Here is an 11,788-nt window from a genome sequence, read left to right as displayed (position 1 = left end):
TGTTTTGGTGGAGCTCATAGTCTAGATGACCAGGAAGAAAAGCAAAGTCTCTGTTTTAGCTGGACTTGTTGGGGAAGCTTTCTCTGAAGAGGTGACCTTTGGGCAGGAGCCTGAATGACCTTGGTGTTAGCTAAATTGATTTGCTGTCTATTCCTAGAAGACACCCCATGCATTCCTGTCTGTTTCTGAGCTTTAGGTCACACTCTCCTTGAGGTCTGAATTCTTCTCTCCATTTTCCTCCACTCATCTTATTTTATTCTATTATTTATTTATTTTGAGATGGGGTTTCACTCTTGTTGCCCAGGTTGGAGTGCAATGGCACGATCTTGGCTCACTGCAACCTCTGCCTCCTGGGTTCAAGTGATTCTCCTGCCTTAGCCTTGCGAGTAGCTGGGATAAAGGTGCCTGCCACCATGCTCAGCTAATTTTTTGTATTTTTAGTAGACATGGGGTTTCAGTATGTTGGCCAGGCTGGTCTTGAACTCCTGACCTCAGGTGATCCACCCGCCTCAGCCTCCCAAAGTGCTGGGATTACAGGTGTGAGCCACAATGCCTGGCTATTTTTGTATTTCAATAGGGTTTTGGGGAACAGGTGGTGTTTGGTTACATGGATAAGTACTTTAGTGGTGATTTCTGAGACTTTGGTGCACCTGTCACTCCCCTCCACTCATCTAAGTCTTATTCCCACACAGCCCCATGGTCTTCTTTAGTCTAACGTTCCCAGCAGCTTTCCTGGAGCCCTCATGGTCTCCACCGACATCTCAATTTCTCCAAAACATTGAGTGCATCACATTTTTGGCTCTTAGCTCAGGCCACCTGGCTTGTCTTGTGTCTCTTTTTTTTGTACATTCCATGAATCCCATTCCCTGAATCCACATCTGGGTTGCAAAACCCTACAAGCATTAGGAGCCCAATCCATTTCTGTTTGTTAATAATGAAGAGATATTCTTCACCAAGGCTAGATGAGGAACGGCAAATGGCTTTTATCTCACATGTCAAATTGGACCAGTGGCCATGGATGCCCAAGGAGCTGTGTTTAGAAGGCTCTTGTTGCTGTGTGTAAAGATTGTCACAACCAGTTCGCAATGTGCGTGTGTGTGTGCATGTGTGTATGTGGCAGGCGGAGCACAGTTGCGTCAATTCATCATTCTTAAACTAGACCCTGTAGAGATTCAGTGCTATTTGCTTAAATGGGATTAAGGGGTATGTAGCGTAGAAGGGGTTCTCAGGTGGGAGACTAGGTAATAAATCTCACTCTCAGATGCTCAGCCCCTGGCTCTGGTGCTCAGCAATGTTCCCAGTGCCAGAAGGGAGAAGAGCAAAATGACAAGAGATCCTGTCTTAAAACATCAGTATCTGGCTTCACGTTGCTGTGAAGTGGCTGCAGAAATGAAACTGGGCAGGAGGGCACCGAGAGTGAGAATTCTTCATGTATTTACCCTCTTTGGATGGAGACAGACCAATAAAACTGAAACCCCCTCCTGTGCTATAATATTGGACTCTAGGGAAGTGTTAGCTTCCTAGCTTTAAAAGGAGAAGAAAGTATCTTTTTTGGCATCTGAAAACAGTAGTAATAAAAAATAACAAAGAACAATTAAACAGGAAAGAAGCCACTTATAATTTCTCACCCTGAACACAGTGCCTACTCTGGGCAGTTTATTCATTCTTTCAACAAATATTTACTTTGTGTCTATCATGAGCCAGGCAGTGGGGATTCCAGCTAAAATCATGTGGGAACTAGTGAGTCCTTAAAAGGAAAACATGAAGTTTCTTTTTGTTGATTATAAGGTGAATTGGGCTGAAAGATGGATCCTCAAAAGATCTGTCCATGTCCTAATCCCCTGGAACCTGTGAATATTACATTATGTGGTCAGGAGTAAGTAAGATGTGTTTAAATTCAGGATCTTGAGAAAAAGAATTTATCCTGGATGATATGGGTGGGTCCTAAACGCAGTCACATGTATCTTTATAAGAGTGAGGCAGAGGGAGTTTAGAGACAGACCCTTGGAAGAAGAGAAGGTGAGGAGAAGCCATATGATGTGGAGGTAGAGATTGGAGTATGTGGACACAAGCCAAGGAATGCTGGCAGCCAACAGAAACGGAAGAGGCAAGGAAGGGGCTCCCAGCTAGAGACTTTGGAGGGATTGTGGCCATGTTGATATCTTGTTTTGGGACTTCTGGCCTCCAGAACTGTGAGAAAATAAATTTCTGTTTTTGTAAGCCACTAAATTTGTGATAATTTGTTATGGAAGCCCTGGGAATCTAACACAAAAAATGCAGACAAGGCCAAAGAAGACAAGAAAAGTCACAGTAATTCTGCTTCATATAGTGAAGGTTCACACACATGCACACTCACATTCACACACGCACAATGGGATTATTCTGAATACCTTTCCATGCCTTTTTGCTCTTCACCCTAATTGTAACAGCTTCCAGGCTATTCTGTTGTATCAGTGTGCTTCCATTTATTTAACAAATTTCTTAGTGTTAGATGTTTAGGTTGCTTCGACTTTCCACTATTACAAGCAACACTGCACCATCTTTTCCATGATAGCTCCTGGGGGCAGGGTGGGGTAGGAGTACAGGGTGAACCTCCCAAAGCCCAGCCGGTGAGCCTCCCAAACCCAGCCAGTGAACAGTGATGGATGAGTCTCTGGGGTTGGGGTGGAGGTGGTGGGCAGGCAAGGCCAAGCTCATTAGCATGACAGAGGGGTTTCAAACCCCACAACAATATCTATTTTAAAAAATTAATAGGATCAAGGAAATATTTATGTCCCAAAGGAGCAGAGCAATAGGGTGTTTTCTGCTTTGGATCCAGAGAAAGATAGGTGATGCAGTGAATGTAGATTTGTGGATATGCGATGGTGTTGCTTGGAATAAACATTGGTTAGAAGCTGCCTGTTGCTTCAGCCCTGCCCCACCCTATGGGAAGAAAAACTAACAAAGCCATTCCCTGCAAGAAACACATTCGTCGTCCAAGGGGCCATGGGTGATGATGATGTGGCCTTCAGAGGAATTTAGAACTGTCATCAAATGCTCCATAGGAAAGAATATGCATTACTTTTGTAGTCAGGAAAAAGACAGTTTGTGTTTTGTTTGCACACAGATACTGTCTTGTGTGTTATTATGCCTCCATATTTCCAGTTGGCAGAGGGGTGGCCTGAGTTGGAGGAGGGAACAACAAATGGACTTGAACTTGAAAAGAAATGGTCGGCAAACAAAATTTGGACACATGCTACAACATGCATGAACCTTGAAGACATTACGCTAAGTGAAAAAGGCAGCCACAAAAAGCAAATACTGTATGATTACACCTATATGAGATGCTGAGAAGAGTCGAAATAGAGAATAGAATGGTCGTTGCTGGTGTGGGACAGTGGAGGAGGAATGTGATGGCAGGGGGTGTTGGTGTTGTTTAATAGATACACAGTGTCAGTTTGGGATGATTAAAATGTTCTAGAGAGGGGTGGTGGTGATGGTTGCACAGCATTGTGAATATACGCCATGTTGCTGAAGTGCATACCTAAGAAGGGTTAACATGGAAAATTGTGCGTTATATATGTTTTATCACAATTAAAAAAGAAAAAAGGAAATGGTCAGAGCTCATCTAGGAATCCCAGACCAGAAGATGGGAAAAAAACATGAGATAATAGCAAGAGCCACATGGCCATGTAGACAGGAAAAACAGAGCAATGACTCACCTTTATGTGCTAAGTGTTTTATATATTTATTCAATGAATCTCATAACAACTCCATGAGGCAGATCATTATTTTCCCTACTTTATGAGGGGGGAACTGAGCTTTAGTGAGGTCTAGTAGCTTCCCAAGGTGGCATTGAGCAGAGCTGGAATTCAAACCCAGGTCTGCTATGTCCAAAATCTGCTTTCATGACATTTATAAATGTCCTTTTCTACTACAGGATGTGCTTTGTGTATTTGTTTCACCCAATCCACTGGGTCAATTTGTTATTATTATCCCATTTTACAGATGAAGAAACTAAGACTTAAATAAAGATTAGGAGATTTCCCTAACTGCACATAGTTAATGAGTAGTAGAGTCTGTATCTGAACCGAGGCTTGCCTGGATTTGAAACCCATGTGAGGTTTTTCTATGATTTGCTGGCTTAGACCAAGCTTCAAGATAGTGTCTCAAGCATACTCTTTTCAGTCTGGCTCTCTGCCATACCAGGAGCAGGGAGATTATTTGCTGGAATTCTCTTGTATTATAGTTTGATGTTTTTTTTGGGATGTGGAGTCTCACTCTATTGCCTAGGCTGGAGTGCAGTTGTGTGATTACCGCTCACTGCAGCCTCAACCTCCAGAGCTCAAGCAATCCTCCCACCCCAGCCTCCCAAGTAGCTGGAACCACAGACAGGCACCACCAAGACTAGCTAATTTATTTTTATATTTTGTAGAGATGGAGTCTTGCCATGATGTCCAGGCAGGTCTCAAACTCTTGGGCTCAAATGGCGTCCCCCACTTGGATACCCAAAGTGCTGAGATTACAGTTGTGAACCATCATGCCTGACCTATAGTTTGATGTTTTAAGATGGTCTCTGGCTTATAGGGTCTCTTCTTCAACTTCTTAGAAGTCATTCAAGTCCTTGCCTTAGAAGGCAAGTCCTGCCTTCATTGATTTTCTGAGGACTCCTGACTCCAAAACAATCTTTACTTGAGAAATAAGTGCTCCCTGAGACATTGCATTACAAGGATCTATTGACTCATCTGTCTTGTTTACCAGGTTGTAAGTTCTAAGAGGGTGTAGGTTCTGCCTGATTTATCTCAATGCCTAGCAGTATGCTCGACTCATAGGAAGGAATCATTAAATAGTTGTCGAGAGAATGAATAAGCCAGAGGGACAAATAAAAGCTTCTTTATTAACGCTTCAAGATGAGCCTTCTCTGGTTCAAAAATGAAATGATCCAGGAAGAACACCAGTCAGCTTTTCCTCTGATCTTGGTGTTCACCTCTATTCGTCTGAGAGCTATTGATTGGGCCCCTGCTGGGTGGGCTGGAGAAACAGAAATAATAGGTTCAGGCCAGGAGCAGTGGCTCATGCCTGTAATCCCAGCACTTTGGGAGGCCGAGGCAGGTGGATTGTTTGAGGTCAGGAGTTTGAGACCAGCCTGGCCAACATGGTGAAACCCTGTCTCTATATACAAATACAAAATTAGGCAGGCATGGAGGTTCACGCCTGTAACTCTAGCTACACAGGTGGCGGAGGCAGGAGAATCCCTTGAACCCGGGAGGTGGAGGTTGCAGTGAGTTGAGATCCCACCACTGCACTCTAGCCTGGGTGACAGAGTCAGTGAGATTCCATTTCAAAAAAAGAAAAAAAAGAAAGAAAATAAACAATGGGTTCAACCCCTGTTTTTAAAGAGATTTACGGTCTAGACGGCTGAAGCAAGATTATACACGAATCCTGTAAACAGTGTCCTGTTGAGTCTGTTGAGTGTCCTGAAGAGAGGTGAAATTTCTGGAGAAAAACACGAACAGAGACATAGTGAAGTTGTTAAGACCCCCAGGCCTTAGCATCTAGGGTGCCTACTGGCTTTGTGGCCCTGGAAGATTACCTAAATCCCCTTACTCAGTTTCCTCATGTGGAGAAAAAAAGGGGGGCTTAGTAGATTGAGTCACATGCCTCCCAAAAGATGTTGAAGTTCTAACCGTCAGTACCTGTGAATGTGAAACAGGGTCTTTGCAGATGATCAAGTTAAGGTGGAGTCCTTAAGGTGAGTTCTAATCCAATATCAGTGTTGCCCTTAAAAAAGGGGAAATTTGGAAACAGAGACAGAGAGAAGACGAAGTGAAGACACAGGGAGAAGGTGGTCATCTCCAAGCCAAGGAAGGCCTAGGGCTTGGGGAGTGGCCTGGAACAGACTTTCCCTCACAGCCTTCAGGAGGAACCAGCCGGACTGACACCTTGACTTTGGACTTCTTGCCTCCAGAACAGCAAGAGAATAAATGACTGCTGTTTAAGCTACCTAGTTTTTATGGGTCTTCGTTATGGCAGCCTTAGCCATCAAATGCAGGGGGCAATAACCGTACTTATTTCCTGGAGATGTGAGGATCTGGGAGATGATGTAAGAGTCCAGCACCATCATTGGCCCCTGTATGTCCTTGACAGTGGGGACAGGATGACTACTTTTGATCTTAGGGAATCAGGCAAGGCCTCACAGAAGTGTTTGCATTTGGATTGAGGCATGAAGGCTGGGTAGGGTGTCAGGATTGGGCGGATGCAGAGGAGGGCTTCATCACACTGTCATTTGCAATGCCATCTTGGTCCCAGAGAGGACATAGGCCCAGAGGCAAGTAGCCACTGGGTGATGCAGGGGATCTCAGTAATTTTTACCTGGCCGGTATTCCTTTTCTCTTCTTCTGGCAACAGACACTCATTTTTCCCTTATCAAAGCCACTTCCAATCACTTCTTGGCCCTCCCCAGGCTGGCCAATGAGAGTTCTCCAATTTCCTGGGTCTCATGATGGGCCCAGAAGGGAGCATATGCCCCACCCAGGCCAACCCGAGTTCTCACTAGGGACAGATAGAGGTACTGAGAAAAGGAGGGTTTCTCTTCCTCTGGGAGAAGAAACAGGGAGGACAATAAACTTGGTGATTCTCAGGGACATTTTCCCTGACTACCTGGAGGAAGCTATCATCAGATGAGGGAAGGAGGCTAATGTGCAAAGAGAAGTAAATCTGAGAGAAGGGGAGTGATGGAGATGTGGAGATGGATGAATGGAGAGAGGGTGAGAGATTGAGAGGGAGATTGAGAGAGAGAGAGAGAGAGAGAGAGAGAGAGAGAGTTTTCTGGTCTCTACTTATAAGGGCACTAATCCCATCATGAGGGCCCCACCTTCATGACCTCATCTAAATCTAGTTACCTCAAGTCCCATCTCCAAATACCATCACGCTGGAAGTCAGGGTTTCAATATTTGAGTTTTGGGGAACACAATTCAGTCCATAGCAGGGATGTATTAAGCTTACAGAATTCACTGTGACAGTGCCTTTGCAAATTGGTTTTGACTACATGTTCATATAAAATCTATTTATTGATTGAAACCTAGTGATGAATTCTGCCCTTTTTTTGAACACTCAAAATGTATGCCCAGAACAGTGCCTGGCACATAGTAGACATCCAATAAGTAGTTGGCGAATACATGATTGGATTATTTGGAGTGGACTCTATTTTCTGTCTCCTTCAACATTCTGGCTTTGCTGGACTTCTCCTTTTAGTTCCACACACTGTCTCTCAAATCCTGTGCACATGATAGTCCCCCTTCCAGGAACCCTCTGCGTCCATCTAAAAAATATTAATTGAGTGCTTTTTATGTGCTGGGCACTTGCATAGGTACTGGGGATACCACAGTGACAGAGACAAATTTCCACCCTCATGGAGCTTATATCCTGGTAGGGTCAGAAAGACAATAAAGAAAAATAAATGCATGAACTATATGCTATGTTAGATGAAAAAAAAAAAGAGATATAGAGAAAGCTAAAGCCAGGAAGGGGGATGGGGTATGTGGGTAGGTGGGGGCCAGTTGTGAGAATTTTAATAAGAAGGTGACAGTTGGCCGGGCGCGGTGGCTCACCCCTGTAATCCCAGCACTTTGGGAGGCTGGGGCGGGCAGATCACGAGGTCCAGAGATCCAGACCATCCCGGCCAACATGGTGAAACCCCGTCTCTACTAAAAATACAAAAAATTAGCCAGGCATGTTGGCGGGATTCTGTAGTCCCAGTTGCTTGGGAGGCTGAGGCGGGAGAATGGCGTGAACCCGGGAGGTGGAGCTTGCAGTGAGCCGAGATCGCGCCACTGCACTCCAGCCTGGGACATAGCGAGACTCCGTCTCAAAAAAAAAAAAAAAAAAAAAAAAAAAAAAAAAAAAAAAAAAAAGAAGGTGATAGCTGACCAGTAACTCCCATTCATCTTTCAGGTCCTCCTTGAACCCCAAGACAAGGTGAATCCTCCCTGTTTCAGGTTCCATGGTATATTCATTTCCTTTGTCATTACAATCATTATAGCTGCAATTACCCTACAAAAACTGTCTTTCCTGCTGGACTGGAGCTTCACAAGACCAGGGACCATGTCATCTTGTTTATCACTCTATCCTAGCACCTGGGACTGTGCCTTGTCCATGTAAGTGACACTCTACAAATATTTACTGAGTGAACAGATAAGTGAAAAATGGAGATTACTTTAAAAAATATCCTGTTTCCCTACTTACTATGTGTACACAGAGGGGGAATTTGCAATATAAATAATCTCCACTATGTTTCTTTGGTTGTACATATTAGGAAATTTGGAAAGCAGAGTGTCAAATAAACCATGAGCCCAACATTATTGTAGTGCAGGGCTTCTTAAAGTGGAATGTGCACACTAGTCGCTGGCAGATTGTATTTTTCTCTTTCTTTTCTTTTCTTTTCTTTTTTTGGAGATGGAGTCTTGCTCTGTAGCCAGGCTGGAGTGCAGTGGTGTGATCTCGGCTCACTGCAACGTCTGCCTCCCGGGTTCAAGCAATTCTCCTACCCCAGCCTCCTGAGTAGCTGGGACTACAGAGACATGCCACCATGCCAGCTAATTTTTGTATTTTTAGTAGAGATGGGGTTTCACCATGTTGGCCAGGATGGTCTCCATCTCTTGAGCTCATGATCCGCCCACCTCGGTCTCCCAAAGTGCTGGGACAGATTGTATTTTTCAAAGATGGCTGCAGCAATATGTCTTTCCCCATGTACTCTTCTTTGACATGCCAACCATTGAAAGCTGGGGTTTACCTCCCTCACCTCCCCCGAGTCTGAATGGGACCATGACTACAGTGGAAGTGACATTTTATAGCTTTTTAGAGATGTTTGCTTTGGAACTTAGCCACCAGGCTGTGCAGAGACTTGATCTTGGGATCTTTCTTGGAGCTATTTAAAATAATTTCTCTTTCTCTTGGATTTGAAGCAGGGAAGGTGAAAGCCTGGAGCTGCTGGGAATGTAAAATGTGGTAGGAGGATGCTCAAGAGTGACACCCACACAGGAAAGCAGAGCTGACACACAGAAAGACCAAATCTTGTTGATTGTTTGAGATCCTTGACCCAGCCATGCCTGAAGTCACCTTAGAATTTTCACTTGGATGAGTCTTCCTTCCTTTCTTCCTTTCCTTCTTTCTTTCTCTTTCTCTTTTTCTTTCTTTCTTTCTTTCTTTCTTTCGTTCTTTCTTTCTTTCTTTCTTTCTTTCTTTCTTTCTTTCTTCTTTCTTTCTCTTTCTCTTTCTTTCTTTCTTTCTTTCTTTCTTTCTTTCTTTCTTTCTTTCTTTCTTTCTTTCTTTCTTTTTTTCTTTCTTTCTTTCTTCTTATTTTCTTAAAGCTAGCTTGAGTTGGGTCTCTTACCTGTATTAGAAGAGTCATGACCAATAGAATGGACAATATTCTTGGCAGCACAGAGTTTACAAACCTAGTCTTTGAAACTGTTCTGTGCTATAAAGAAACAAGGATCTTGTTAATCCTCCTTCCCTAAGAATATCCTTGAGGAGCCTCGTCTGCCAATTACTATTAATGAGCACATCCAAAATGCCAGCCTTTTGATGATCCAGGAGCCCTCATCAATTATTTCCACCCTCTTCCCTCTGTGACCTCTGCAGTTTCTCTGGCTGCCCCGTCTGGAGGATAAACACCTTACACCTGTTCCCAGCATCCCCTGCTGGGGACAGGACTGGCTCAACCCAGAGGAACACCTTGGAGATCTCGAGTGACTCATCTTAAACAGAGCCCCAGGTTTGCCTGGGGACTCAGGGAGTTGTTGGGTGAGAAATTCTAGAATACGCATGAATAGATAAACTGGAACTCACTGCTAGTTTGAAGCAATTAAAGGATCCCGTGAAAGCTGAACCTCCAGGGAGATGTATAAGCTTCTACAGTATAATTTCCTAAATTCAAAAGGGCAGAGGTGTAGCCTCTTCTGACCTGAGTGCCTGTGCATACCCACTCTTGACCCTAGGGTTCCCGGCTTGAGCTAAACTTCTCATCATGGTGGCCGGTCCCAGGCTCTCTCCTGTCACCCTTTAAATGCCTTCATAAAAGTTCCTCCAGAGATTGGGTGCTGGGCTTGTGACGATTACTCTTAGTAGGTTGAGGTCTGGCCCCTGGCTCTTAACAGCAGGAATGAGAAGGCAGAAGAGTGAAATTCTTCCTTCGAGATGGTTCTTCCCGCTCCTTTGTTTTACAATGGCAAAAATTGCAATTACTTTTGCACCAACCTAATAGCAAGGAAGTAGTATGTTGGAGGCTGGGGATTTCAACATGCTGTTCCCTCTGTCTGGAATGTTCTCCTCCACATGGCTCCCCTCACTCCCCAAATCCCATTATCTTCCAGGGCTGTTAGATGCTACCATCTCAGGGAATCCATCCCTGATCCTACTCCCTCTCAGGCCTGTTTAGTTCTTATAGCCGTGGGGTTTCTGGAGCTCTTTATCCATCTTTTGGTTCTTAATGAGTTTTGGGCACACTGCCTGCCACCGTGCTCCTCAAGTATATGGTAGTGATGCTTCAGGCTTCAGAATTAACTTCTTCAACTCCCATTTCTCTGGGATAGCCTGTAAAAACCATGGAATGAGGCATGTTGAAATCCTATGGGCTTCAGCTAATTGGAAGGCAGTAACTCCCCTTTCTCCCTTCCCAGAGGGCAGAGTGGCTAAATTCTAGAGACGAGCAATCAGGATTGAAAACCTGTTCCATCACTTTCTAGCCATAGGATCTTGGGCATGTAGGTTAACTCCTCATTACCTCCTCATTTTTCTTATCTGTACAGCAGGGATAACAATGAACCCTACTGCTTGATATTGCTGTGAAGATTAAAAATAATGATAGAGAATTAGTACAGCGCTTGGCATGTAAGAAAAACTTAGTAACAGTTAGCTGTGGTTGCTATTATAAATCAATAAAAATCTATTGAATATTTAGTAGGAGATAGGGCAGAGTTTTAGGAATTGACTTCTAGGTGGCTTGAGGCAGCATCCAGACCTCACCTTGACCCAGTGTATGTTGTTTCATCATTTTATTCATTCACTCAACACATATTCATTGCCTGTCTACTATATAGAGGCTACTGCAGCTTTCATAGTCCTGATGTGGGAATCAGGATTAATGCTGGGAAAATAGTCTATAGTTTTGGCTGCCTGATGGATTAGCATTCTAGACTGTTTATTTCTTCACTAGAATTTACTTTGCTAGCTCCCAGCCCTGTGGACAAGAGATCCTTTGCTTCACTTTAGGGGAATGCTAAAGGTGAAAATAATACTTCTGTTTCTGCTATTTCTTAAACAGAGTGACTGTAAAGGAAGCTTAAGAGAGAGGTATATGGGTTCGGACAATACTTTCTGGCTGGTAAGAAAAGAAACCACAAGGATTAGGAGGTACACTGCACTTAGCACGTGCACACACACACACACACACACACACACACACATACCAAGAACAAGCCAGGAACTTAACACTTTATGTACTGGGCTGAAATTCAGTATTCATGATCCACAGTCTTTGGTTGGTAGTAGCAGAGTGTTCAGTAAACACACATATATTTTTGGATTTGTAGGTATTTTGTTCAGAATATAGCACCTTTTGCCTGACTCCAGGTGGAGAAGCATTGGTTATATGCAACACTTGGTCTGACTGTAAAGTAGGATTCTGTAAATAGAACTTTTCCTCATTAAGTTCTTTTTGCCCCTTTGATTCTTAGAACTTTTTGCCCTGTAGATTCTGCCCAATTTTTGAATGGCGAGCATCCTAAAAACTCTGGCAGGTGGTGGTTCA

This window comes from Macaca thibetana, chromosome 14 (assembly GCF_024542745.1).
Source record: "Macaca thibetana thibetana isolate TM-01 chromosome 14, ASM2454274v1, whole genome shotgun sequence".
NCBI classification, from domain to species: Eukaryota; Metazoa; Chordata; class Mammalia; order Primates; family Cercopithecidae; genus Macaca; species Macaca thibetana.
Note: the sequence above shows the minus strand (reverse complement) of the source record.